This window comes from Ranitomeya variabilis, chromosome 2, assembly GCF_051348905.1.
Source record: "Ranitomeya variabilis isolate aRanVar5 chromosome 2, aRanVar5.hap1, whole genome shotgun sequence".
Classification (NCBI taxonomy): Eukaryota; Metazoa; Chordata; class Amphibia; order Anura; family Dendrobatidae; genus Ranitomeya; species Ranitomeya variabilis.
In genome coordinates, this window is record NC_135233.1 from 281,760,741 (window position 1) to 281,786,758 (window position 26,018).

Here is a 26,018-nt window from a genome sequence, read left to right on the forward strand (position 1 = left end):
GTTCCAGGGACAGTTTGAGGCCCCCCTTCCTTATTAAAGACTGTCACAGCGTGACACTGTGACTGTTGTGGAGGGCCAAATGAGAGACTGTAACTGTTGTGGAGGGCAACAACATCTAGCTTCATCTAGCTAGTTCCAGACAGTAAAGGTAGATGATTTTGAGTTAATTGATGATATATTTTCCTTTTACATCCAAAGCAAATGTTACCACGCATTGCAGGAGCTTTGAGTACAGTAACAGAACTGTTAGATGAAACGTCTATGCGTGGTAGTGATATTTCAGATAAATTTGAAATAGCGAGCACCAAGTAGATTTTTCCTTAAATTGCATATGTGAATGGAGAAGAAACCCCTGTGTAATCTATGGATAAGTGGATGACTACAAGTAGATAAGTAGAAGAGATTTGCAGCGTTAGAAAACCTTTCTGTATATTTGATCTGTGAAATATTGAAAAAATGCTTTGAGAGACGAAGAATTCTATAAACTCATTGGGGCTAAGCTATGTGTGTGGTCTAATTAATGGCAAAAAAAAGTTTTTTCATGTTTTTTTGACACATTTATTATGTTTTAGACCCATTGTAGACACACTTTGGACTTGCTCATCAAGGGTACGTGGCTTATCAAAAAGTGAACGGAGTAAGGGGCTTATCCTAAATTGCGATCTGAATGCCAATAATTGTTGAAACTTTGTGGAACAAAATAAGCTTGCTAACAAATGGTGTAAGCTTAGAGAACAGTCTAAAGATTCCCCAGATTTACCAACCAGCATAAGCCACTGTGACAAATTTGGCGCATTATAAGACTGTCTAAGTTATCCGTCTCTAACAGTTTGACATCTTTAGTAAACCATGTCCACTGTTCTAGGTATGAGCAGGCTCTCACTGGCCCATAGGCTAACAAGGTAATCCCCCGGTGGGCCCCTGTGCAGGTCTGGGCCCCCAACCCCACTGTATGAGCAGTATTTGGCATAATTCATTTGATTCTGTATAGAAAAAAGCAACATCTCATCATTCATTAATGATTCTACCCAGTTTATTATTATATAGAGATATAGGTAAATTTGTGAACTAGGGTAATGTAATATTTGTATGCAAGTGGGCCCCCAAAGTCAGTGTTACTGGTGGGCCCTTGGAAACCCAGTCCGACACTTGGTATGAGGGATAGAGTCAGTCCGTGTTTGCAGAATTTTATGGTCATACTTATTTCCGCTATACTTGTTTAGGCTGGAAACGGATAGTCATGCCAAGAATACAAGTAATCTGTCAAAGAGAAGGGAGGCAGTGACCTTTTGATCAAGCTCTTGCCTTTTAATACTCAACTTCAGACCTCCTGGTGCTGAACAAAATACAAAATCTGCATTTCCAACACATTGACAGATGTAATATGGGAGGCCGTTCCTCACAGAGGGAGGGCGAGTGTTAGAATGCTTCGGGGGAGGTCAAGAGAAGAATGCGCATTTAGTTGTACACTTTATATCTTCATATAATTAACCCTTGCTGATTTATTTTATAAGAAAATCATGGAAAACTGAATTGCTATTTTTGATTCAAGTTCTGTTCATGCAAAACTGCATGACAGGCATTTGCCTAGTCAGTGGCTTAACTAGAGTCTGATGAGTCCCGATGCAAGATTTGTATAAGGCCTTCCGTATATAAACCATATATACACTCACCGGCCACTTTATTAGGTACACCTGTCCAACTTCTTGTTAACACTTAATTTCTAATCAGCCAATCACATGGCGGCAACTCAGTGCATTTAGGCATGTAGACATGGTCAAGACAATCTCCTGCAGTTCAAACCGAGCATCAGTATGGGGAAGAAAGGTGATTTGAGTGCCTTTGAACGTGGCATGGTTGTTGGTGCCAGAAGGGCTGGTCTGAGTATTTCAGAAACTGCTGATCTACTGGGATTTTCACGCACAACCATCTCTAGGGTTTACAGAGAATGGTCCGAAAAAGAAAAAAAATCCAGTGAGCGGCAGTTCTGTGGGCGGAAATGCCTTGTTGATGCCAGAGGTCAGAGGAGAATGGGCAGACTGGTTCGAGCTGATAGAAAGGCAACAGTGACTCAAATCGCCACCCGTTACAACCAAGGTAGGCCTAAGAGCATCTCTGAACGCACAGTGCGTCGAACTTTGAGGCAGATGGGCTACAGCAGCAGAAGACCACACCGGGTACCACTCCTTTCAGCTAAGAACAGGAAACTGAGGCTACAATTTGTACAAGCTCATCGAAATTGGACAGTAGAAGATTGGAAAAACGTTGCTTGGTCTGATGAGTCTCGATTTCTGCTGCGACATTCGGATGGTAGGGTCAGAATTTGGCGTAAACAACATGAAAGCATGGATCCATCCTGCCTTGTATGGAGCATCTTTGGGATGTGCAGCCGACAAATCTGCGGCAACTGTGTGATGCCATCATGTCAATATGGACCAAAATCTCTGAGGAATGCTTCCAGCACCTTGTTGAATCTATGCCACGAAGAATTGAGGCAGTTCTGAAGGCAAAAGGGGGTCCAACCCGTTACTAGCATGGTGTACCTAATAAAGTGGCCGGTGAGTGTATATAACCCATTATACTCATCAGGGGTGAACATAGAAGTCATAAGGGTCCCATAGCAGAAGTATAATGCACCCCTCATAGTCCTCCATATAGTGTAATACACATCCCATAGTCCCCCCTACAGTATAATGCACCCCCGTAGTCTTTCATATAGTATAATGCACTCCACATACTCCTCCATACAGTATAATGAATCCCATAATGCTCCATACAGCATAATGCACAGCCCATAGTCCTCCATATAGTATAATGCACAGACATCCTGGTATATGGCCCCCATCCTGGTATCTGGCCCCTGTCTTGGCATATGGCCCTCATCCTGGGCCTCATCCTGGTATATGGCCCTCAACCTGCTATATGGCCCCGTCCCCCCATCCTTGTATATGGCCCCATCGTAATATGTGGCCCTCATCCTGGGCCTCATCCTGGTATATGGCTATCATCCTTGTATATGTTCCCCCATCCTGGTATAATGCCCGAATCCTGGTATAATGCCCGAATCCTGGTATATGGGCCCCCATTCTGGTATATCAGCTCCCATCCTTGTATATGGCCCCATCCTTGTATGTGGCCCCCATCCTGGTTTATTGCCCCCATCCTGGTATATGGCCCCCGCCCTGGCATATGGCCCCTTATCCTGGTATGTGGCCCTCATGTTGCGTGCCCATCCTGGTATATGGCCTTATCCTTGTATGTCTCCCCTACTGGTATATGACCCTGATCATGGTATATGGCCCCATCCTGGTATATGTCCCCATCCTGGTATAATGTCCTCATCCTCGTATATGATCCTCATCCTGGTATATGGACCCCCAATCCTTGTATATGACCCTCATCCTGGTATATCACCCCCGCATCCTGGTATATGGCCAGGATGGGTCCTGGTATATGGGTCCCCATCCTTGTATATGGCCCTCATCCTGGTATAAATATGGCCCCCATCATATATAGCCCTCATCCTGGTATGAATATGGCCCCCATCCGGGCATATGGCCCCGCTGTTATTCAGTACACAGAAAAAAAAAACAACAAATGTTCCTACTCACCTTCCCAGCGCACCCACGCTGCACAGCATCCACATCTGAAGCTAGCATCTGATTTCGGTGTGCGATGGGATCAGGCAGCATCTATTGCAGCGCATGGACCTGATGGGTCTGTATGTTGCAATACACTTCAGCTGAATGTGCGATCAAGGACGCACATCCAGCTGAAGTAGGGGCTGGCATCAGCAGGCCCCTCACATGCCAGGACCGTTCTAGGCGTCGACTGCTGTGACCAAGGTCGTTACGCCTATGTGCACCTAGTGCGTCCTCATTAAGCATGATCTGAAATTGTGCTGTTTACCCCCCAGACTTTAATATTTTTTTTTATTTAATATGTAAAGACAAGAACTTATAGATAACACAAGGGGGTAACATCACTGCTTTTCAGCCAGTGTGGTACATAATATGGTCAAAATGACATTTACTGAAATACACAGCTTAATGGGTTCACTGGTGATAGTATTTGTTTAGTGTTCTGGTATGTCTGAATGCATTAAAGTGATTTTCGGAAAATTAAATATTGATGGGATATCCATAGGACCTAAAGTAGCTGATTGATGAGGGTGCCGAGTGAGGCCCCAGCCAATGTCTTATCCTCAGAGGGACTTTTCCTAGTTCAATATCATAAGGTATAAGAGCTGTAAAGGTAGCTGGTTACACTACACACTGACCTGATCCAGTTGTGCAATCAATAGGCACAACGCTACTGTGGGCACTTTTCTTCTGCTACTGTACCTCTTTGGTTCCTCTGCACTAACTACTTTTTTGGGGGTCTGGATCTAACACTGGACACTCCTATCCAAGGAATCCGGATGTGGCCGAACCATATTGGTGGAATTAAGATGTTTCGTTTTTTTTTTTTATTATTATATAAAAAAGCACCGCGTTTCAATTGCAAACTGGGATCTTCATCAGGCATAAAAAGCATACCTTCATTGCAAATATTTATGCAGAAAATGAAGGTGACAAAGCTGTAAATGTTAAAATATTAAACTTACCGTACTTGTACTTTATGTAAAATACATAAATTAGAATTTACATTGTTAAAAATAATGGTCCTGTATAAGTCAATGGATGGGTCCATGAAAATCCCAGAGAGACAATGGTTGGCATCAGTGTGCAGTCCATGTGCTGTCCATGATTCATATTGTAATATATGGGAGAAGCTTTGTAATGTATTAATTTATCCATCTGTGAAAAAAATTAATAAAACACTGATGGTAAAAACTGACACTGACCAAACACTGATGAAGCTCGAATGAAAATCTCTCATGACTCTCTTATTGTTTTTTTTAGCAGATGTTAAAAACATTGATGTCTGAATGACGCCTAGTGAATTGCAATGCTAACGGTCTTTATTAGGCCATAGGTCATGAATGCAACCAAAAAGGCTTGTGGTATTAGTGGTGTCAGTGTTACGCTAAATGTATATATCACGGGGTAAACATGAATGAATGGCCAATAGGAGTTATGTCATTCTATTCTATTCTGTACCTGAATTTCTGTGGGTTGAATGATGGAGACATATTAGAAGGGTAATGGGCTAACTAAATGCTTGAAAAGAACAATATTAGAATGTTTGGAATATCACCATAGAACATCGGAATGTCAACTATCTTTGTTAGATTTTCTTGGGATGAATTAAAAGGTAAGGAGTAATTTTAATACAGGGAAAAAAATAGCACCACATAGTGCAATAACATTGAATCTCGGTACAAAACTTTAGTACAAGATGAATACATAAATTAAGTTAATAAGGAGTGTATCACTCTCAATGATTAGTCATTAGCCAATGCAGAGACTAGCCTAAATAATTACTGAAAGTCAGTTCACATCACGTATTATATTAATACTAAACCCAACATACAGTATATGTCGTTCTTTGTTGTCGGTATTTAGACAATTTCTTTTCATATTAACCCCATGGGATGAGCTTTTTTAGATCACCTCCTATTGTTTTCCTGAAAGGACTGAATATTGTAACCCCCATAACTGTTAAAGGAACTGCAAACATTTGCTGTTTTAAGGCATTGTGAATACATTTCAGATAGTGTGAAAATACTGTTTCTGTATATAAAAAAAAAATCATGTTTAGACTTATATTTTTAAGTGAAAGTTAGATTCAGGATATCAAATAGGAGTACATCAAAGTATGTTTTTAAATGGTTTCCACTCTTTCCTTTTATTCAACACTAGATGGTGGCCCGATTCTATCGCATCGGGTATTCTAGAGTATGCATGTCCACGTAGTATATTGCCCATTTACGTAGTATATTGCCCAGTCACGTAGTATATTGCCCAGCGACGTAGTATATTGCCCAGCTACATAGTATACAGCACAGCGACGTAGGATATTGCGCAGCTACGTAGTATATTGCACAGAGCCACATAGTATATTGCACAGCTTTGTAGTATATTGCCCAGCCTTGTAGTATATTGCCCAGCCACGTATTATACTGCCCAGCCACGTAGTATATTGCCCAGCCTTGTAGTATACAGCAGAGCCACGTAGGATATTGCCCAGTGACGTAGTATATTACCGAGGCACGTATAGGGCCAAAAAATAAAAAATAAACATACTCACCTAACGATCCGAGGGCCCCTTGTAGTCTATCATACTCACCATTCTTGTCGCTGCTCCTCTGCGTCCTGCCTCTTCTCTTCCTGGGATCCTGTGCAGATGGTAGTGGTCGGCTTCAGGAAAATGGCCGCTGGATGCTGCGCGTGCGCAGATCGAGATCGCGGCGGCCATTTTCCTGAAGCCGAGTTCCATTGCAAGTGCCAGGGCTGGTGGGAGCAGGACCTATGAAGACGTCGCGGTCACATGACCGTGACGTCACGGCAGGTCCTTGCCGCACACCAGCCCTGGGACGGGACCGCACCGCAAGCTGACGCTTGTAATGGAGCGGTCCGGGGAGCGTGGCGAGGAGTGAGAAAGGCGGCGGAGGGTGAGTATAGCAGGTTTTTTTTTTTTATTTATTATTTTTAACATTACATTTTGTACTATTGATGCCGCATAGGCAGCGTCAATAGTACAAAGTTGGGGACACACAGGGTTAATAGCAGCGGTAACGGAGTGCGTTACCCGCGGCATAACGCGGTCCGTTACCGCCGACATTAACCCTGTGTGAGCGGTGTATGCGGGCACCGGCAGTGAGTGCGGGGAGTAAGCGGCCATTTTTTTCTGGACTGTGCGCGTCGCTGATTGGTCGCGGCAGCCATGACAGGCAGCTGCCGAGACCAATCAGCGAACGAATAACGGTGACAGACAGAAGGACAGACGGAAGTACCCTTAGACAATTATATAGTAGATGTGGCCTGGGTGTACTGTCCAATAATTACCAGCACATGCTCACCTGTCATTGCCCTGCAGCTCCTCCTTACTGCTGATCAGCTGCCTCCTGTCCTTGATGTTAAAGGGATGGTCCAAAACTAATATATATTGTCATCATAAATGTCTCTTTATTTATTGTATTAATATAATAATTTTTTTTGAACAGTGACAGTGCGCTCCGTCGACGGCTGTTTCATGGACCACACTGGTCTCTGCTAGCCAGGTTATCGCCTTACAATATGTAGTGACAGTATTCTCTGTTGATGGTTAGTCACTTCTAATTTGAGGTGTCGAGTGAGCGCACTGTCACTATACACTAAGAAATATATTGCACAGTTAAAAGGGAGCTAGTACTGAGTATATGTTGGAATTGACAACTGATGCATGATCAGTAGAGCTGGGACTAGCCAAGCCCCTGAAACAGACATCACTGACGCTTCGTTTCAGGGTCAGAATGAGGCTGTCGCAGTAACCATAACCTCTGCCCCCTGATGATGTCCCATTTGAATATTCCATCATGCACTGGGCATCTCAAACAAAGCATCATCAAAATGGAAATACTTAAAAAAAAAGAGACAGATTAGAGAGTGAAGAGTAGGGAATTTTTAATTTTAGCATATAATAGAAACTATTATATTATTAAAATAAATAGACATTCTGGATGAAAATTAATATTACTTTCGGACCACACCTTTAACTATTTCAATAGCGCATTTGAGCTATGTGTTAAGTAAAGAAGAGGATGGAATACCCGTTTTAACTGAATAATTAGGTAAAATTGTCATTTACAAGTCTGAGAAAAGCTATGTGATAACCCAAGTTGTAGCTGTCGCAATGACTCTATTGAGTTTCAGCCAACTTCAGCAGATGCTGATATAACTACCAAACCGCTGCGCAGAATACTAGAACTTGAGTTTTTGATGGGAAAATGCTCTTTAAAAAAAGGAGAACAGATGCCGATAGGAGGCATACACTGCTACATCTCATTTATCAGTACTCCTACGTCCTTCCTATTGACTTGCTTTTAGACAGATGGATGGGGATGCCTATACACAAAACACTCCTAAAAACGTCGGATCACCATAAATACAAGGCAATTTCCATTTTCATTCAGTAGACACAATAGGTCAAAATATTTCCATCACCGGGATCCATACATCACAATGGCTTGCAATAAAAATAATTTGTAGCTGATAACTTGACATTGTGTCAGCCCAAGATAGGAATGGGAAGATAAAAGATAAATACAGTGCAACTGATGCTTCTGATCTGCAATTACCATGTCAGCTTTCCCCGCAGTGATTAGAAAGTGTGAGAGCGCAGCCTTGAATTCTGTCCCCACCTGTGTATTTTTTTTTTTTGGCTTCTGAGTAGAAAGCAGGTGCACTCACATCTCACTCAACCATCACTTTTTTCTCATTTTTGTGTAGGTTCCACAGTCCACATTGAGGCGGAAGAGAAGCGTAATCGAATGGGTCCTCTTAGCAACCGGTAAGAAGAAAAATAACTTCTTATTTAATAACACACTTCATATTTTCCAATGAAATCCATAATCCCATTAGCATTTTCCATTGTACAGGACTGTTATCATGTTTTATGGTATAACGCACAGTGACTGCAATAAATAATGGGCTTAGTGGCAGCTGAAACATGTCAAAGATAAGTGGCCTTTGTTTTAAAACTCAATGGGGAAAAAAACATTCCGTTTGATTAGAAGAAGATTTTTTTTCCAATTTCTTGAATATGACCTTTTGTTAAAATAAGCCACAATAAAGTGGTGGTTGCTTAAATTAGTATTATTCCTAATAATGCAAGAATAGCAGCAATAGGAACAACTTCTTCTTTTTGACAGCACTTTCTTGATAAATAATATTTTAGCTTTAAATTTTCATAATGTATTTTTTATAAATCTATTTAGAAATAATTTGCTCCAATACATTTTATAAATAATACAAACATATAAAAGGGAATATCTCACGTATTGAATTTTAGGGACTTTTCACATTTTGGGCCTTTCCGTCAGATATTTTATCTTGATCCCCGAAAAACATTCCATCGGTGTTCAGATTGAAGCTCATACAGAGCCATAGAGCGCAAAGAGACAAAAGTGGCTCTGGTACGCTCCATTTGGGCTGTTTTTCCAGCGTTTTTGTCACTGTTTGAAAATACAATGTTTATTATATGTAGGAATAACTTTTTATGGCCTGGAATATTTCAAGATTTTTTTTATATGGCGATACGGTAAAAAAAAATCTTTAAAAAAATTTTTTTGTTATAAAATAATATGTAATTTGATCATGTACTGTAATCTTGTCCATCTTACACATTTATTGCATATCTGTTTGCAGCCAGTTTCCCAATCAAGATCTATAAAAATTAGGCTAATTTCACAAGAACATATTAAAAAAAATCATCTGATTTTTATCCAGAAAAAAAGATTGATTTTTCATTGGTAATGCGGTTTTGCTTTTCATTGGTAACAAAATGGTCATATTCCCAGCCCCATTGAATGACATTGGTCCTAAAGCTATCAGTTTTTCCCATTAACAGCACTTGAACCGAAAATACAGTTGTGAGAACGTAGCTTCATAGAAAGTGCCATATGCCCCTTGATGATTCTTTCAGTAACTTATTTGGATGTCAATTGAGAGCATACAGTTGTGGCCAAAAGTATTGACACCCCTGCAATTCTGTCAGATAATACTCAGTTTCTTCCTGAAAATGATTGCAATCACAAATTCTTTGGTATTATTATCTTCATTTAATTTGTCTTAAATGAAAAAACACAAAAGAGAATGAAGCAAAAAGTAAAACATTGATCATTTCACACAAAACTCCAAAAATGGGCCAGACAAAAGTATTGGCACCCTCAGCCTAATACTTGGTTGCACAACCTTTAGCCAGAATAACTGAGACCAACCGCTTCCGGTAACCATCAAGAGTTTCTTACAATGCTCCGCTGGAATTTTAGACCATTCTTCTTTGGCAAACTGTTCCAGGTCCCTGATATTTGAAGGGTGCCTTCTCCAAACTGCCATTTTTAAATCTCTCCACAGGTGTTCTATGGGATTCAGGTCTGGACTCATTGCTGGCCACCTTAGAAGTCTCCAGTGCTTTCTCTCAAACCATTTTCTAGTGCTTTTTGAAGTGTGTTTTGGGTCATTGTCCTGCTGGAAGACCCATGACCTCTGAGGGAGACCCAGCTTTCTCACACTGGGCCCTACATTATGCTGCAAAATTTGTTGGTAGTCTTCAGACTTCATAATGCCATGCACACGGTCAAGCAGTCCAGTGCCAGAGGCAGCAACGCAACCCCAAAACATCAGGGAACCTCCGCCATGTTTGACTGTAGGGACCGTGTTCTTTTCTTTGAATGCCTCTTTTTTTCTCCTGTAAACTCTATGTTGATGCCTTTGCCCAAAAAGCTCTACTTTTGTCTCATCTGACCAGAGAACACTCTTCCAAAACGTTTTAGGCTTTTTCAGGTAAGTTTTGGCAAACTCCAGCCAGGCTTTTTTATGTCTCGGGGTAAGAAGTGGGGTCTTCCTGGGTCTCCTACCATACAATCCCTTTTCATTCAGACGCCGACGGATAGTACGGGTTGACACTGTTGTACCCTCGGACTGCAGGGCAGCTTGAACTTGTTTGGATGTTAGTCGAGGTTCTTTATCCAACATCCGCACAATCTTGCGTTGAAATCTCTTGTCAATTTTTCTTTTCCATCCACATCTAGGGAGGTTAGCCACAGTGCCATGGGCTTTAAACTTCTTGATGACACTGCGCACGGTAGACACAGGAACATTCAGGTCTTTGGAGATGGACTTGTAGCCTTGAGATTGCTCATGCTTCCTCACAATTTGGTTTCTCAAGTCCTCAAACAGTTCTTTGGTCTTATTTCTTTGCTCAATGTGGTACACACAAGGACACAGGACAGAGGTTGAGTCAACTTTAATCCATGTCAACTGGCTGCAAGTGTGATTTAGTTATTGCCAACACCTGTTAGGGGCCACAGGTAAGTTACAGGTGCTGTTAATTACATCACATGATTTTTCGAACAGTGCCAATACTTTTGTCCACCTCCTTTTTTATGTTTGGTGTGGAATTATATCCAATTTGGCTTTAGGACAATTCTTTTTGTGTTTTTTCATTTAAGACAAATTAAATGAAGATAATAATACCAAAGAATTTGTGTTTGCAATCATTTTCAGGAAGAAACTGAGTATTATCTGACAGAATTGCAGGGGTGTCAACACTTTTGGCCACAACTATATAAGCATGGTTGCCTCTCCATTATATTCAATGGGGGCAGTGATCAAAGACAGAATATTAGAATTAATTGTTCATTTATATCTAGAGTTATATTTTGTTATGTTAAATATTTTCTTGGAAAATATTCAAAGAATTTGAAAAAGTTAAGATTTGATCTTTAATTTTTTTCAGAAAGAGCAAACCAAGAATAGCCTAATCTATAGTTATATCACACCAGAGATTAAGAGACTCTATTAGCAAAAAATGACTGTTAAAACCAGCTTCAAGCACTCCGTGCACCCTTAGCACAGCCAAACAATTTACGACACCCACCCGTGGCTGTTAACATTTTAAATGCCACTGTCAAACTCTTGATAGCGGAACTTACAGTAACTAGCGCTATCCAAAAGTGCATCATAAGACACACCCATCAGCACCCCTGTCACATAATCGTGGGGCTCAAATGGGTTTTGATGATAGATGGGGGTCTGTAGAAGACCTCCGTGCCTGTCATTTTATATCTTCCATGACCCCTGACCCGAGGCCGATGTTCATAGATCGTGATTGTTGGTACACAAAGTCCTTCTATGCTCTGGTAGACTCCCATGGAGACTAATGAAACAAGTAAAAAGTAAAAAAAAGGTTTTAAAAAAATATTAAAAGAATTAAACAAAAATAAAAGTTCAAATCATCCCCCTTTTGTCCCATTCAGAATAAAAAAAATACACATATTTAGTATTGCTGCTTTCAGAAATGTCTGATCTATCAAAACAAAGTAAATTTATCCGATCGGTAAACAGCGTAACAAGAAAAAAATCAAAACACCAGAATTACGTTTTTTTTTTAGGTCCCCACAACATTGCAATAAAATGCAATAAGAGGTGATCAAAATATTATATCTACGCCAAAATGGTACCAATAAAACATCAGCTCGGTCCCTAAAAAATAAGCCCTCACTCAGCCCAATATGCCAAAAAATGGAGATGCTACGAATATCGTAAAATGGCACCTTTTTTTTCTTACAAACTTTGGAATTTTTTTTCACCTCTTAAATAAAAAAGAACCTAGACATGTTTGGTGTCTATGAACTCGTAATGACCTGGAGAATCATAATGGCAGGTCAGTTTTAGCATATGGTGAACATGGTAAATAAAAAGAAAAAAAAAACACGTTGAGGAATTTCACTTTTTTGCAATTTCACCGCACTTGGATTTTTTTCCAGTTTTTCCGTACACGATATGGAATCAATGGTGTCTTTGAAAAGTATAACTCGTCCCGCAAAATAATAAGCCCTGATAATGCAATATTAATGGAAAAGTTAAAAAGTTATGGTTCTGGGAAGAAGGGATGCAAAAGCAAAAACAAAAAAGGAAAATCACAAAGTGGTGAAGGGGTTAATAATAATATCTCTACTTACGGACATTTGAGAACAAAATGGACCAAAGGATCAATGATCTGTGACGGTTTGTGCCTGACTTAGCACTGCGTATGCACATAAATGCCCTACAATGTGTGAAATGAATATAGAAGACACAGGTTTCTTTTTGGAGGGTCCAGCTCCAGGGGCCATCGATTTGGGTGTTGTTAATGTTACCTGCAGCGGGATTAAGTATTTTGTATAATTTATAAAGCAGCTGAATATACTAAATAGCCGCTAATTACTATGAACACGACTCAGTCAACTAGATTTTTCATATTGTATTGTGGTTCCATAAATATTCCTGTGCTCCACACAAACCTATTACTTATGTCATTAATTCAGATTAATATGGCATACTCCCTTTTTTTTATAGAAATGCCATAACAAAAGTAATGTGGTTTGTAGACAAGAGATCAGGACCATTTGTATTCAATTATGTTATATTCACCTCGAGCTGAGTGATTGAGGAAACGATAAAATGCTAAATGTGATTATAGCTTGTACAGTAAAAAAAAAAAAATAAAAATAAATTTCCATGAAAATAATAAAATGTGTATAATTCATCAGTCTGAACAATAATGTCTTCACAATCACAGCCTACACTGGCAGTTCCACCCTCACTTTTTTCATATGCATTTAATGCCTGATAAATCCTAATTTCCAGTATAATACAATTCTTCTCCATATTCCAGTCATCTGTTTTCGTAAACACCTGAACGACACAAAGGCTTTCTCGTCTACTTTTCGTGTTTATGAATTCTTAGCATGGCGTCTATTTCCAAGAGAGACCCCAGCATCTGTCCATACATTCGGAAGCATCTTGTGTAATGCAATAACGGGTGTACCATCTGGACGTGGTCTTACAATGAGATTTTATGTTAACACTGGCTCTAAAAAGACCCCATTCTCACTTGTCACAGACTGTGCTTGATCCATTACAGTGTCTGCTCCAATAAAATGCAACAAAATATGTGTTATACTGGTTAGTCTATTGGCGTTTTGAAAAATGTTACCGCCAGTTCGGTTTATGACTTGTTAACCTTGTTCTTTTTCATTGTTTTAGTTAGCAGAGGCATGGCAATTACATTTTGATGAACCGTCATATACTGAATGGCATAGTCAGCAATCTAAGCTTAATGTTCAAGAACTAAAAAGTATAGTCACCTTGTAATCTACTATAGTTTATGTGTGACTCAATGGAACCTGACAGAAGCTTTTACTACCTAAACCATTCATTAATATGATTGTGTAGCCCTTTAAAAGATAAATCAGTCAATCGTTTTTTGAACCCAAAGCAGTTAGGCTACGTTCACATTTGCGGTCAGCGCCGCAGCGTCGGGCGCCGCAGCGTCGCCGCATGCGTCATGCGCCCCTATATTTAACATGGGGGCGCATGGACATGCGTTGTGCTGCGTTTTGCGCCGCATGGCCGCAAGCGTTGGACGCAAGAAACGCATCAAGTTGCATTTTTTTTGCGTCCAACTTTCGGCCAAAAAGGACGCATGCGGCGCAAAACGCAGCGTTTTAGCGTGCGTTTTGCCGCGTTTTTGTTTGCGTTGTGCGCTGCGGCGCCGACGCTGCGGCGCACAACGCAAATGTGAACGTAGCCTTAGATATCGCGTCTTAAAGTTATGTCCAGAAGTGCATTGGGGTGTGATGAAGCATTTACAGCTTCTCAGCCTCGCGCTGTATTTCCTACTTAACAGCACGGTCCCCTGGCTGATTGACAGGTCGTTTGCTATGGTAAACGACCACTGACCTATCTATCAGCCAGGAGAGATTGTTGCTAGGTCTGAAATACAACGTGAGGTTGAGAAGCTGCAAGTGAATTATCACACCCCTATGCACTTTCAGCCACAACTTCAAAATGCACTTTCTTACTGCTGGAGAAACGCTTTTGGGGTATAAAGTTATTGAATAGATATTTGTCAAAGATCGCTGTAAAATCACGTCACTGTTCTCTTTTTGTCATGAACTGCCCTGTGCTGCCCCCTGATTACATAATCGATTGACGATTAATATACATATATATATATCTATATATATATATATATATATATATATATATATATATATATAATTTTTTTAAAGGCCGATTGGACACCTGGTTTCTGATAGTGTATGTCTTTGAGGAGTGTGGTTTACAGAACAAAAGGAACAGAACTATTAAATTTTATATTTAATCCAGAACGATAGCCAGTGTTTATAAAAAATATACAAACAACTTTACAAAGGGAACAAACAATACAGCATATACAGTTACATAAAATAAAATGGATTAACAGAAAAACTGAAATGGCTCAGCTTAGCAAAGGAGAGCGCTTTGATTGGAAATGTCCAGTGAAAATGGATCATGCATACACTGATAAGTATCTCTGCATGGAACCCAGATCATAATTCGCCTTGTCGTTTTAGCTGCGGCAATGATCGAAGTTATAAAGTTGACCTCCGGTCATTGATATCTGCCGACGCCTGCTGCCGCTAATGACAGTGAGAGCAGGAGCTGGTAATGGGAGTATTCATCAGCCGGCGCCTGCACTGTAAATAAATATTTTTTTTTTTTAAAGTGGCATGGGTTCCTCTGTAGTTTTGATAACCAGCCAGGTAAAACCCCCAGCTGTCAGCATCAGCAAGGCTGGTTATTAAGAATAGTGGGGTCCCCACTCCGACTTTTCAAATTATTTAAATAAATAATTTTAAAAAAAGGCGTGGTTTTCCCTCCCAACCATTTTTGACAACCAGCCAAGCCAAAGCAGACAGCTGGGGGCTGGTATTCTCAGGCTGGTAAGGGGCCATGGATATTACCCCCCCCCCCCGAGCCTAAAAATTGCAGACCGCAGCTGCCCAGAGGAGGCACATCTATTAGATGTGCCAATTTTGACGCTTTGCCCGACTCTTGCCACCTGCCCTGTAGAGGTGACAAGTGGGGTTCATGTTTGTGGGGTTCATGTCACCTTTGTATTGTCAGGTGACATCAAGTCCATGGCTTAGTAATGGATAGGCACCTTTAAGACACCTATCCATTACTAATCCTATGGTTACACAGCCAGAACAAAGTATTTTATTTGAAATAAAACAAAACACAGTTTTTCATTTTTATTTAAAAATAACAAGCACAGTTATACTCGCCTAACACCCATTCCATTGAATCCCTCATCTCCTGTAATAAAACAAAAATTAAAACCAACAGCATCTCTCACCTGTCCATTGTTCTGTCCCACACCATAATCCATGTCTGGGGGATAAAAAGTTTTCAACCTGGATGGTACTTCCGGTCACTGAGGCTGCGTTCCCAGCCGGGCAAATGAACTGGTGAGATCACTGCTAGCACAATGAGAAAGTCGCATGTTGCAGAGGTGAGTTGACCGGAAGAATTTCACTGTGGTGAATTTGAACTGCGGTGAACTTTGATCTGAACTCCAGCCCTCAGTAGTTGATGATTTTGGTTTCCTTTGATCGTTGATACATTATTTTAATCTCAACAAATGATATATAAAAGAAAGTCATTAGAGATTTTCAATTTGACACTTTAGTTTATTGAGATCCGATGTGTGATTTAACTGTTGCCTTCAATTTTTTGAGCAGTGTATTCTCGCAACCCTCTGTCCGATAGGGGTCTAATGACAAATTTGGCTTAAGCATTTAAAGGTCTTACGTTAAAAAAATAATGTTGTCATTATGGAATATTAGAAGAAAACTGTAATGGGAACTGAGTGCACGGACATAGCGTGATACCGTTATGAGGGATGCAAAGATGTGGTGGGTTGTTTTCACCTGAGTGTGTTGTGTGAAGGTGCTTTCACATTGCGTTCTGTGTCTTCGTAGGGGCATATGTCTGAAATACCCCTGCAAAACGGTGTCAGTATGCATACGCCGATGGGGCTAAAGACTGTAATGGTGACGGCAGAGTGAACGTGCGCTATGCCGTGCACTTTTTTCCAGAGTGTACGCCTACAGAAGGCGGACACTGAGACGCAGTATACTACGTCTGAGTGTCCGCAACCTATATGCGTACACGAAAGCTATGCACAGCAGAGTTCACGTTCTCTCTTCCATCACCATTAGTCTATTGGCCCTGTCGGTGCATATGTCAGGACCCGTTTTGCAAGTGATTTCGGCTGTATGCCTGATGGGGACACAGAACACAATGTGAAAGCACCCTTAGGCTCAACTCTTATGTATGCGTAAACATGAAAAACCAGCTACCGCTGCCCATTGGCTGGAGAATCTGTACTCCGGGAGATGATTGACCATAGGGGATAGTTCACAAAATGTGGGCTGAGCTGCTGGAATAAAGGATCCTTCCCCAATGATCGATCAAAGGTTTATTTTATTAACTATGCATTTCAGCGTCAGACCGGTGACTTTTTAAAAAAAAAAAAAAAAAAGGTGATGGACCAACTCTGAAATGTGTGGTTAATAAAAAACCAATGATCCATCATAGAAGAATACTTTATTTCAGGAGCTCAGGGCGCATTTCGTTAACTATCCGCTTTGGTCAATCCTGGAGTGATTGAACCCCCTTCCATCATAACGATATCACGAGATACGAAGAACTGATGTCTTTTGTCCTTAGGCCTCGTTCAGACGAGCATATGAAATGTCCAAATGCAAAACGGACAGGGTATAGACAGCACAAGGTCCAATGCAAGTCAGTGTGGTAGTACACGTAAACGTTTTTACTCATGAATTGATGGCTTGTGTGTAAAAAATCGCAGCATGCACTACTATGATCCGTATTTTGGATCACACACCCCCATTATAAGTGAATAGGTGCACAAAAAACAAATCACAAATGAACTATCATCCATTAGTCATGTTTTTCATGGATCCGTTACAATTATTCATGTAGGAAACTTTATTTGACTTTAATTTTTTATTAAATTGTCCATATAAAATCTGCATGCCACATGGATGTACAAAACGGACCTGTGGATGTAAAAATGGACATAAGGGTAAGGATGCAAAATGGATACGAAAGACGAACATATGGATCACAATACGGATGTAAAAACGTCACTTTTTTCAGGATGGAAAACAGACATACACCCGTCATAATCCGGCCTTACCAGTCCTTAGATGTCAATACCGTTCACCTGTATTGCTATATGGAAGGCGTTTGTAACCCATTCGCCCTGTGGTTCCCTATTACTCAGAACTTGATCTGACACATTTTATAAAAGGAAATAGATGTTTGGAGGGGTTTTTTAGGTTGAGTTTTAGATAGCTTATCAGAATAAACTGTTAGGTAACAAGGAGGCACAGAGAAAGTCAAGGAAATAAGGAGTTAAATTGGATATTCGCATCACACACCGCAGCAGATTTTCAGGGCATGACTTCTTGTGCTCCAGACTTTAAACTTTCCGAGGATGGGTGAATCTGCCACTGAGATCTTAATGTGCAGACGTTTCCCTCTGAATTTTCAGGACCCATCATCCGAGCGGCCAATTAGTGTCAGTTTTATTGGTAGTTTTGTAATGCGGACGCTTGCCCACCAGGGAGGATACAGAAAGCACATTATTTCACTTAGCCCAGTTGGTGCCTGTCACAGAGTAATGACTTTCAGACTCTACCAAACAGAGGCAAATGCACAGATAAATCCCAGGGCCAATTTCTGGGCAGCTTCCTGACCCCAACGCACCTGTCTCTTAAATCCCAAAGACTCAGAGAGTCTGGCTTCCTGCCTGCCGGCCATGTCGGTATTGCCTGCTTTCTCATTCCCAGGGCCGTCTTCAGTATTCTGCCATACTACAGAATATATTGTACTCAAATTCACGTGAATATTGGGAAAAGATTCTGTCTTCACAACTTCTGACAATAAGCCTTTTACCGCTAAGCGTTGTACATGGCACCACATAGGCACGGGGTATACGTGGCATATACTGTATTTACTACACACAAGGGCGAGTCTCCGAAACACAACAGGTAATTCTTCTCATCCTAGTAGCCGATTTAGTGAGGGCGTGTTATTGTGGACTATATACATATATTTAGTTCACAAAAATAGTTGCTAATGCAACAAAGAATTTGCAAATTATGACTTTCCTCAGCACCGCACTGTGTCTTTACAAAAAAATGTCTACATGCAGATGTATGGGGCATGCTAGACGGCTGGTGCAGGATAGACACAGATCTGTTTTCTCTTACAGAAACAGTGCAGCGGGTGAAGAGCTGCTGTTACCGCCAGAGGAGAGCTGCTGGGAGAGATGGAACTTACTGCTGAACTGTGGGCGGTGTGGGGGTGCCTTACAGCGGGATGCAGTGGTTGGGAGGAGACTATGGAAGCCATTATGCTGAGAGCCTATGGATGTGATTATACTGAGTGAGCCTGTGTATTTTGTTTTTTTCGGGGGGAGAGGGACGGGGAGCCGATCGATGTTAAATTGGAGGGGGCTATGGATGTGAAAAGGTGGAGTGTGTTGATTTGATTATACAGGTGAGTGGGAGGTGAGTTTATGGATGTAATCTTCAGAGGGGAGCGTAAAAATGTGATTAGGCAATGGGTCTACAGATGTGATTATTCTGTGTGGAGCCTATGAATACGATTATGCTGGGAGATACGGATATGATTATATAGGTGGTCTACAGATGGAGAGCCTATAAATGCAATTATGATTTGGGGCTGCGAATGTGATTATACACATAGACGCTACAGATGTGATCATACTAGGGGTAGCCTATGAATATTATTATATTGATAGGCTACAGTTGTAATTATACTCAGGGGAGCCTGTGGATGATATGAAATCTGATGAATAAGCTTATGGATGTGATTTTGCTTGGGGGAGCCTATGAACGCAATTATGCTAGAGGGCTACTAATGTGATTATACTAGGGGGGGAGCCTATGATTGCAATTATACATGTGATTATTCTGGGGGATCCTATGGATGATATTAAATTGATGGATAAGTCTATGGATGTGATTTTGCTTGGGGGAGCCTGTGAATGCAATTATACTGGGGGCTACGTATGTGATTATATAGGGGGAAGCCTATGGATGGATTTGATTAAACTGGGAGAGCCTGTGAATGCAATTATACTGGTGGGGTCCATGTATTTAATAATACTGGCAGGAAGCCTATGGATGTGATTATACCATGAAGGGTTCTCAGGATGGGTATTATTGGTCGCAGTACTGTCTGTATTATATAGGGGGTGCCTCACTCTTGATGTGTAAATATACTGGAGGGAGAACCGTGTTATGAAGGAGCTGTGTACATTATACTGGGTAGAGGGCAGTCTTGGTGTGCACATATAAATTATACTGGGAGGTGAGGACTCTGAATGTGAACACGGGGGTAGTATTATAGCTTCTTTTGATTTATGACTACACTAGCTGCAGAGTACGGCTAAGGCCGGGGACACACTTAACGTATAAAAAAACGGTCTGTTTTTCACGGCCGAGAATCGCACAAATGTTTCAAAAACAGTGATCCGTGTGCAGTGCGAGGATGCAATTTCCTCGCATCAAATGATCCGTGTGACATCCGTATGGCATCCGTATGCCGAGATTTTCTCGCAAGCTTGCAAAACCGACATCTAATGGATTTATGTGCTCAAATGTTCGGGAAAACATATATACAGTATATATATATATATATATATATATATATATATATATATATATATATGTATGTCATTGAGACACATATATATATATTCTGTATTTATATTTCATTCAGCGCGATATCTGTGAAAAGCCGGTAATTCAATTGCCGGCTTTGCATTTCTCCTTCACAAACCCGACAGGATATGAGACATGGTTTTCATACAGTAAACCATCTCATATTCCCATTTTTTTTGCATATTCCACACTACTAATGTTAGTAGTGTGTATGTGCAAAATTTGGCCGCTGTAGCTGCTCAAATAAAGGGTTAAATGGCGGAAAAAATTGGCGTGGGCTCCCGCGCAATTTTCTCCGCCAGAGTGGTAAAGCCAGTGACTGAGGGCAGATATTAATAGCCAGGAGAGGGTCCATGGTTATTGGCCCCCCCCGTGGCTAAAAACATCTGCCCCCAGCCACCCCAGAAAAGGCACATCTGGAAGATGCGCCTATTCTGGCACTTGGCCACTCTCTTCCCACTCCCTGTAGCGGTGGGATATGGGGTAATGAAGGGTTAATGCCACCTTGCTATTGTAAGGTGACATTAAGCCAGATTAATAATGGAGAGGCGTCAATTATGTCACCTATCCATTATTAATCCAATTGTTTGAAAGGGTTAAAAAACACACACACACATGATTAAAAAGTATTTTAATGAAATAAACACAGCGGTTGTTTTAATAATTTATTGCTCTCTCATTCCATTTTCAGACCCTTGCTTTGCAAAACAATAAACACACAATATACATACCCTCTCTGATGAACTGTCACGTCCCACGAAGTAATCCATCTGAAGGGGTTAACTAATATTACAGGCAGAGCTGCGATAATCCACTCGCTCGTGCCTGTAATCCCCGGGTGCTGAAAGGAAAGCAGTGATGTGTACTTACATTCATTCGCGGTGATGCGCCCCTGCTGGATGTTCTCATGAACTGCAGCCTGGGAACTTTTTCCCACGCTCCAGGTCATATGAGGACATCCACCAGGGGGCGCATCACCGCGACTGAATGTAAGTACACATCACTGCTTTCCTTTCAGCACCCGGGGATTACAGGCACGAGCGAGTGGATTATCGCAGCTCTGCCTGTAATATTAGTTAACCCCTTCAGATGGATTACTTCGTGGGACGTGACAGTTCATCAGAGAGGGTATGTATGTTGTGTGTTTATTGTTTTGCCATCGAGGGTCTGAAAATGGAATGAGAGAGCAATAAAATATTAAAACAACCGCTGTGTTTATTTCATTAAAATACTTTTAAATCATGTGTGTGTGTGTGTGTTTTTTAACCCTTTCAAACAATTGGATTAATAATGGATAGGTGTCATAATTGACGCCTCTCCATTATTAATCTGGCTTAATGTCACCTTACAATAGCAAGGTGGCATTAACCCTTCATTACCCCATATCCCACCGCTACAGGGAGTGGGAAGAGAGTGGCCAAGTGCCAGAATAGGCGCATCTTCCAGATGTGCCTTTTCTGGGGTGGCTGGGGGCAGATGTTTTTAGCCACGGGGGGGGCCAATAACCATGGACCCTCTCCTGGCTATTAATATCTGCCCTCAGTCACTGGCTTTACCATTCTGGCGGAGAAAATTGCGCGGGAGCCCACGCCAATTTTTTCCGCCATTTAACCCTTTATTTGAGCAGCTACAGCGGCCAAATTTTGCACATACACACTACTAACATTAGTATTGTGGAATATGCAAAAAAAAAGGGGATATGAGATGGTTTACTGTATGTAAACCATGTCTCATATCCTGTCGGGTTTGTGAAGGAGAAATGCAAAGCCGGCAATTGAATTACCGACTTTTCTATAGAACACCGCTGCGTATTTCTCGCAATGCACACGCATGGTCCGTGTGTAATCCGATTTTTTCTCGCACCCATAGACTTGCATTGGCGAGTCTCGGCCGACATACGCTGACAATCGCAGCCTGCTGCGAGTTCCCTCGGATCCGAAATACGGTGGAGAAAATATCGGATGATGGGAGCTGCACCATAGATTAACATTGGGCCGAGTGCTATGCGATTTTTTATCGCATAGCACTCGTCCGTATTACGGTCTAGTGTGACCCCGGCCTAACCTCCATATACAGCTTAGTTGAGAAAAGTGGAACTTGCCATGACTGACTGTTGCCCATTCATATCAGTTTTGTACATTACCATCCGTTTTTGCATTCTGATTCTTGTTGGCTTTCTGGTAGATTGAACCAGTTTGGCTTTTCTATTAAGACTCTCATGTACATTAGACCAAAGTTGTACCAAAATGATGATTTCAACCAAGTCGATTTTGTCGGTCAGTTCTTTAGGTGGCACATGATAGACTAACGTTCATAGTCGTCCGACAGATTGACCGGACATGTCTGATACTTTCATACAACTGCCATCCATGGTATAATGTGTATGCGCTGATTGTTCAGAAACAAATGATCTGTTATTTTTAGCTCCACGTTTTGGTGTATTAAGATTATCAAACGTTTTCCTCTGCTGTACTTTGAAAATGTATGTCTTCATCGTAAAGATATTTGCACAATGTAATCGGACAGGTGTATTGTTCGGTCTTGCAAATGAAGCTTCTTATGATCACGCTTCATATGTTGGTACAATTAGGCCATGTGCACACGTTCAGTATTCTTCGCGTTTTTTTTTTCGTTTTTTCGCTATAAAAACGTGATAAAAACGCAAAAAAACGCTAACATGTGCCTCCTATTATTTACAGTGTATTCCGCATTTTTTGTGCAAATGTTGCATTTTTTCCCGCAAAAAAATCGCATCGCGGAAAAAAAAGCAACATGTTCATTAAAAATGCGGAATTACGGGGATTCCGCACACCTAGGAGTGCATTGATCTGCTTACTTCCCGCACAGGGCTGTGCACACCATGCGGGAAGTAAGCAGATCATGTGCGGTTGGTACCCAGGGTGGAGGAGAGGAGACTCTCCTCCACGGACTGGGCACCATATAATTGGTCCAAAAAAAAAGAATTAAAATAAAAAATAGTGATATACTCACCTTCGATGGCCTCCGGAGTCTTCCCGCCTCTCCGGTGCATGCTGCCGCTTCGGTTCTTATAGCTGGTGTGCGGTGAAGGACCTGCGATGACGTCGCGGTCTTGTGATTGGTCGCGAGATCGGTCATGTGACCGCCCACGTGACCGCGACGTCATGGAAGGTCCTGCACACACACAGCATCTATAGGAACGGACGCCGCTGAGGAGATCCGCTGTCTGCAGGTGAGTATAAGCTTTTTTTTTATTATTTTTAAACATTCTATCTTTTACTATAGATGCTGCATAGGCAGCATCTATAGTAAAAAGTTGGTCACACTTGTCAAACACTATGTTTGACAAGTGTGACCAACCTGTCAGTTTTCCAAGCGATGCTACAGATCGCTTGGAAAACTTTAGCATTCTGCAAGCTAATTTCGCTTGCAAAATGCTAAAAAAAACGCGAAAAAAACGCAAAAACGCAAAAAAAAATGCGGATTTCTTGCAGAAAATTTCCGGTTTTCTTCAGGAAATTTCTGCAAGAAATCCTGACGTGTGCACATACCCTTAGCGCAGGCGCACAATAACTGACGTCTATACTCGCTGATAAACGCATATGCACCAGGCCTAGTCGTGTAGAGATGACTGCACGCCCTAAATCATTGAGCAGGCACAGTAGCAACAGTCGCAGACGCCGATATACGCATGTGCGCTCTGCACTGGTCTGGAAGTTTGGCTGGGCACTCGTCATGAGTGTTCCCATATGATTGACTTATTTCATCATATGATTTCATCAGATTATGTATACCCCTCCTCACATGTGAAGCATCATGGAATAAATGGCGCTATAATAATAAATAATAATATCCGGAGCACGTCCTCACACTTTCAACGTTCATGTAATGTTATTACATATACTTTTGGACGTACACTCAATAAAGCTGACCACATGGACCTTGCCTCCCACAGCTGGTAATAATTTAATTGATTTGTTATCTATCTATACGCATATAAATAGTACATCATAAGCCTTCAGCATTGCACTTTTGCCCCTGATGAAGCCACAATTTTAGTGGCGATACTCGTTGGGTCCAGGGCCGTATTTAGAGTTTCTGCTGCCCTAGGCACTTTTAGCTTGCCTCCCCCTTTGGTGAGTATGACACTATCGGCAGTGACTTTGGCAAGAATCGCTGATGTGAAAGTCGCCTTTTGCAGCAGATCCGTCAGTTTTTCTGCATGTGCCGCGTAACGGATCACTTACAGCAACACTGCGTTCAGCCTCATTCATTCCCTATGGGATTTGCTGCACTTTGCCATGATCTGGCAAATGCGGTACCATACCTCCCAACTTTTGAAGGGAAGGAGGTATGAAGCTTGCCACGCCTCTGACCACACCCATTTCACAACTAGTCACACCCATATCCACGTCCCAACCACAGCCATTTAGCACTGCTGATCACACTGTTTTATATACAATAATTATAACCGAAAAAATATGGCCACAGTGCTCCATACTGTATAATGGCCACACATGATGCTCCATACTGTATAACGGCCACACATGATGCTCAATACTGTATAACGGCCACACATGATGCTCCACACTGTATAATGGCCACACATGATGCTCCATACTGTATAATGGCCACACATGATGCTCCATACTGTATAATGGCCACACATGATGCTCCATCCTGTATAACGGCTACACATGATGCTCAATACTGTATTATGGCCACACACAGTTCTCCATACTGTATAATGACCCCCCCTCCTGTATGCCTGGCTCATATTCGCCTCCCTGTATGCATGGCTCATATTCCCCCCCCCCCGTATGCATGGCTCATATTCACCCCCCTACTGTATGCATGGCTCATATTAACCCCCCTTCTGTATGCATGGCTCATATTCCCCCCCCCGTATGCATGGCTCATATTCACCCCCCTACTGTATGCATGGCTCATATTAACCCCCCTTCTGTATGCATGGCTCATATTCCCCCCCTTGTATGCATGGCTCATATTCACCCCCCTACTGTATGCGTGGCTCATATTAACCCCCCTTCTGTATGCATGGCTCATATTAACCCCCCTTCTGTATGCATGGCTCATATTAACCCCCCTTCTGTATGCATGGCTCATATTAACCCCCCTTCTGTATGCATGGCTCATATTAACCCCCCTACTGTATGCATGGCTCATATTCCCCCCCCCCCTTGTATGCATGGCTCATATTCACCCCCCTACTGTATGCATGGCTCATATTAACCCCCCTTCTGTATGCATGGCTCATATTAACCCCCCTACTGTATGCATGGCTCATATTCCCCCCCCCCTTGTATGCATGGCTCATATTCCCCCCCCCTGTATGCATGGCTCATATTAACCCCCCTTCTGTATGCATGGCTCATATTAACCCCCCTACTGTATGCATGGCTCATATTCCCCCCCCCCTGTATGCATGGCTCATGTTAACCCCCCTTCTGTATGCATGGCTCATATTAACCCCCCTACTGTATGCATGGCTCATATTAACCCCCCTTCTGTATGCATGGCTCATATTAACCCCCCTTCTGTATGCATGGCTCATATTAACCCCCCTACTGTATGCATGGCTCATATTCCCCCCCCCCTTGTATGCATGCCTCATATTAACCCCCCTACTGTATGCATGGCTCATATCCCACCCCCCATCTTGAATGGCGCGGCTTACCGTCCTCCTTCTTCCCCCCTCCCCTGTCCCCCCATCTCTCAGTCATACTCACCTGTTCCTCACCGAACGGCCGCGACGTCCCTCTGGCTATCCCGACTCCCGGCG

At 41.9% G+C, this 26,018-nt stretch overlaps 1 protein-coding gene across 8 annotated transcripts in view; it reads left to right on the forward strand.

The window, feature by feature from the left end:
- Positions 1-26,018, forward strand: part of NEXMIF (neurite extension and migration factor) — a 463,513-nt gene that overhangs the window by 212,692 nt on the left and 224,803 nt on the right. For all 8 annotated transcript variants that reach the window (XM_077285040.1, XM_077285045.1, XM_077285041.1 and 5 more), the window contains one exon: positions 8,373-8,433. The gene's annotated coding sequence lies outside the window, so the exon portion shown is untranslated. The remainder of the gene's footprint in view (positions 1-8,372; positions 8,434-26,018) is intronic.